This window comes from Durio zibethinus, unplaced genomic scaffold (genome assembly GCF_047325235.1).
Source record: "Durio zibethinus cultivar Kanyao isolate XHJ-2024 unplaced genomic scaffold, ASM4732523v1 HiC_scaffold_184, whole genome shotgun sequence".
Taxonomy (NCBI): Eukaryota; Viridiplantae; Streptophyta; class Magnoliopsida; order Malvales; family Malvaceae; genus Durio; species Durio zibethinus.
Genome location: NW_028322807.1, coordinates 22,501 through 27,500, shown reverse-complemented (window position 1 = coordinate 27,500; position 5,000 = coordinate 22,501). Strand labels below are relative to the sequence as shown.

Sequence of the window (5,000 nt, the reverse complement as noted above, 5' to 3'; positions counted from 1 at the left end):
CTTCTTCTGCTTCTGATTGTTGATTCAATCCAATAACAAGATTTTTTTGTTACAACAAGTCAGATCGCAGAATCATAGAAAAAATTATTTATTTGAGTTGAAAATAAAAAAATGAGCCCGGCCGGGTCAGTACCCGGCCGGTCCGTGGAAATTGGAAATAAAAAAGTCCCTTTTGAGCGAAATCAAAATGAAATGGAATTACTGATAAAAGTTGTATATATTTATATTCTATATAATAAAATTAAGAATCTATAGATATATAGATTAATAATACCCTAATAAGATTAATAATACTCTAATATTAATATAAATAAATAAAAATTAATATAATTAATATATTAATATAAATAAATAAAAATATAAATAAATAAAAATCTATATAACAAAATAACAAAGGTCTATATAACAAAGGAAAGAGGGCTTTTTTCAAGCATTTCTTTTTGCGTGCTGTAACTGTAACATAGTAATTATCTTTTCTAAATTAGGAGAGATGGCTGAGTGGACTAAAGCGTCGGATTGCTAATCCGTTGTGCGAGTTATTCGTACCGAGGGTTCGAATCCCTCTCTTTCCATTTCGGTTTTTGACAGTGGAATAGATCAAATCCTAATACCATTTATAAAAATGAAGCAAGGAACTCTCCCTTTTTTATTCTTCCCGTCCAGGATTACCAGGATTACGTCCCGGATCATTAGATAGGAGTCCGAAGATGAAGAGAGAAACAAAGAATATCGTTGCGGTGTAAACAACGAATTTAAGATTACGCATTGTACAACCTCCCATAGAATTTTTTTGTAAAAAGAAGAGAATGGATTCTTCGTTTTTATTTTTCTATTTATATACGCAATTATACGCAATTTTTATTTTTCTATTTATATATATACGCAATTATACGCAATTTTTATTTTTCTATTTTTATACGAAAATAGATTCCTCGTTTTTATACTACATAGCCTATTTTGACACCAAGAAATAAAGTGATTTCTAGAATTTCTAGAAATCGAAAAGAATTTTCAGAAATTCATTTATAATAAGAGTTGAGTTTTTCATTACAAAAAAAAATTCTTTTATACCAACAATTATATATTGTGGCGGACTTTAATCCAAATAGGGTTCTTCGGCGAAAAAGGGTCAGAATGAGGAAATGGGATGATCCAGCTTTATCATGGCTATCCAAGAATTTCAATCTTTGAATTGAGGGTTCGGTTCGTTCATAGTGTTCATAGTGTAAGACTTATCTAATCTTTTCAATTGTTACAATTTTTTTTTCTTGAATAAATCATGAATTTTTCTAGGACAGTATTAAGGATCTCATCGAAAACTTACAGCAGCTTGCCAAACAAAGGCTAAGAGAAAAAAGAGAACAGGTATTACTGGCATAAAATCTACGATTGGATTCAAAAAAGCATAGGCCTCGGGCAATTTGGCGAATAAAAAACTACTCGAAAAAAGGGCAGAATTCAAACAGATACAGATCAAATTAAAGATATTAAGATTAAGCATAACAAAATTTTGTTCTTGGAGATAATTTTGATTGAGTTATTAATATGTTTTTTGATATAAGGAAAAAAATGAAGAAAGGAAAATAAGGCAGACTAAACAATACTTCTTTGAACTCACCCAATCAAAAAGCCTTCAATTCTTACAAGAGAATAGAAGAAATCATACTTTCATACAATATCTTAATTGAATTATATGTAATGATCAATAAATTCGGTTTAATTCTCTATCCATACGTGCCAAAATCCTAGCAAGAATCTAATCTATTCCATAGTTATTTGGAACTGGAATTGACGAACAGGGAATACCCATATTAGTGTTTAGTAGTTTCAAATAGAAATCTAAATGGGGCGTGGCCGAGTGGTAAGGCAACGGGTTTTGGTCCCGCTATTCGAAGGTTCGAATCCTTTCGTCCCAGAGCCTACTCTTTTTATATATCAGAATAACGATATCCGAATCTAAATTGCTCTTTTTTTTTTAACAACCTTCTTTCTAAGAGTCAAATATTGGAGAAAATGTGATTCTTGCTTTTGATTTTTAATGATTTCTTAAGATTGGCACTCGAAGAACTGTGAGATTGGCGAATCTATTCTATCGAGTTATTTGATCTATCGAGTTATTTGAAGATGCAAGGCAGATTCAAAAAGATTAGTTTATTTGTGTTATTTATAATATTCGTAATATTATTATTATTAATTATATTATTAATTTCTTATTAATTAGAATAGAAAAGCTTAATATTAATAAAAGTATAAAAAAATAAAAATATATTGTATTCATACAATATGGGTTAATTTGAATTCTTATTGAGGCTTTTTCTTCCTAAATTATCTATTTATTTCATATAGATTCATATAGAAGGAAATTGATTTCATATAGAAGGAAAAAGTATAGATAGATTACTATGTATCGACTGAACCAATGACTATTCATGATTCCATAATTGAATCAATGTTCCAAACTAGAGGAATGTTATGGTAAAACTTCGTTTGAAACGATGTGGTAGAAAGCAACGTGCGACTTGAAGGACATGATCGGCTGTGGATGTCAAAACCCACCACCTTCCATTATGTAGAAATGAAGGTGCTTTTGGCTCGACATCCTTTGTTCTGTTCTATTATAATCCGTCTTTTTGTTGGGTTGTAATGTAAATAGTACAGGATGGAGCTCGAAGAGAAACATCCATTTTTCAGGGGCAAGGATCTAGGGTTAATTAATGGAAATAAATAAGTTGGAACAACTTCGTAAGTCTATTTTTGATATAGAAATCGAAAAGCTCCGATTCAAACTATTTTCAAATCAAAAAGAAAAATTGTTGGAATTGGTAAAACTCTTTCGATCAAAAGTGTATAATGCGGGAATTAATCGTTCATATGATTCTTTGATAGAAAGAAAAAAAGAGAGAAAAAGGGGCATGTTGCTGCCATTTTTGAAATGATTAAATATCGCCGAAGTAATGTCTAAACCCAATGATTCAAGACAAAGATAAAGGATCCTAGAACAAGGAAATACCCTTTTCAATTGTCTCAACAACTAGATCAAAATGAAGAATCGAAATCGATTCTAAACGAGACAAACAAAAAAAGGGGTTAGAGACCACTCAATAAAAGAATGCCTAAGGATTTTTTTTTGAGCATTTTGAGAGTTATTTGACTTGAGTTATGAGAGTACGAATGCTTTTTTCTTCTTTTTTTTTGAAAAAAAAAAGACGGGTTTAAATGTCTAATTGATTTGCCGGGTTTATGGATCTTTTTGACATTCTAATTACATACATTATAATTCCATACATAGACATAACTTTTAATAGACATAACTTTTAATCATTTTTTTTTTTTTTTCTCGAGCCGTACGAGGAGAAAACTTCTTATACGTTTCTAGGGGGGGGGTATTATTTAACTACATCTATCCCAATGAGCCGTTTATCGAATCGTTGCAATTGATGTTCGATCCCGAAGAGAGGGAAGAGATCTTCGAAAAGTTGGTTTTTATGATCCGATAAATAATCAAACCCATTTGAATGTTCCCGCTATTCTCTATTTCCTTGAAAAAGGAGCTCAACCCACAGGAACTGTCCATGATATTTTAAAGAAGGCCGGGGTTTTTACGGAACTTAGTCTTAATCAAACAAAATTCAATTAATGAAATACAAAAAAGAGGGGGTGGATGACTCATATCTAGCTTTGTATAAATTTTTCTTTATAATTTCCTCCCCCCTCTTTTGTTTTATTCATACTTTTTTATTTATTATTCGTATTTCTTATTGCTTTGCTACTATAGAATACCGTGTTCTATAACAGATTTTATTGAGCTAATTTTATTGATATAAAATATAGAGAAAAAAGATCAATTGAATAAATGAAGTAATTGCATTTAAAAAAATAACATAAAATAAGATAAAAAAAAAAAAATAACATAAAATAAGATAAAAAAACAGAGAAAATAACAAGAAAAAATAACATATAAAAATAGAAAATATTAATAATAATTAATAATAAATAATAATAATTAATAATAAATAATTAATAATAAATATTATAATAATAAATATTATAATAATAAATATTATAATAATAAAAATAATAAATATTATAATAATAAATATTATTAATAATAAAAATAATAAATATTATAATATAATAAATATTATTAATAATAAAAATAATAAATATTATAATAATAAATATTATTAATAATTAATAATAAAAAATACAATATAATAAAAAAAAAAAAAAAAATTGACTTAATTCTTTTTTTCATTGTATTTTTTTATAGTCTTTTTTATATTCTTTATTCTTTTCTCAACATTTATATTCAAAATTTACAATCATATTGACAACAGTGTATCGAACAAATATAATTCGATCGTAGATAAATAGATCTATTTATCCCCGCCCACAAGTTTGGCACTTCACTTCATTCAAATAATGGGTTCTTTCTTTGAATTTGTTGTGATACAAGAAGTTTTTTTTATTGTAATTGTATATTGTATTGAAAAAAAAAAAAAAAAATGGATAACAATGGAATGAATAAGACAGGAGGCGGTCCACAAATTTTCACTTATTCTATTTCTATGTTTTTATCTTAGAATTTCGTGTATTTTTATTTTATTCAAATTTTTGCTAATTTCATGTTTTGATTGCCTCGTGCAATTCCATTTTTTTTTTATTCCGATTTTTTTCGGGTTGCTAACTCAACGGTAGAGTACTCGGCTTTTAAGTGCGACTAGCATCTTTTACACATTTGTATGAAGAAAGGGATTCGTTCATACCATCGGTACAGTTTGTAAGACCACGACTGATCCTGAAAGGAGTGGATGGAAAAAAGAGCATGTCGTATCAATGGAGAATTCTAAGAATCCATTTTTTTTCCGGATCAGTCCAAAAAAAAAAATCGTCTTTGAATTTTTGGTGCGGAACAAAAAAAATTAATTGAATTCAAAGTTGGGTCGAGTGAATAAATGGATAGAGCTCTACGGCCCCAATTATAGGGAAACAAAAAGTAA

General features: G+C 28.5%; 1 non-coding gene across 1 annotated transcript; it reads left to right on the top strand.

Annotated features, from left to right (window-relative positions):
• The first annotated feature begins 484 nt into the window (after positions 1 to 484).
• TRNAS-GCU (transfer RNA serine (anticodon GCU)) lies at positions 485 to 572 on the top strand. Its single transcript has one exon. It is a non-coding gene; the product is annotated as a tRNA-Ser (tRNA).
• The last annotated feature ends 4,428 nt before the right edge of the window (positions 573 to 5,000 follow it).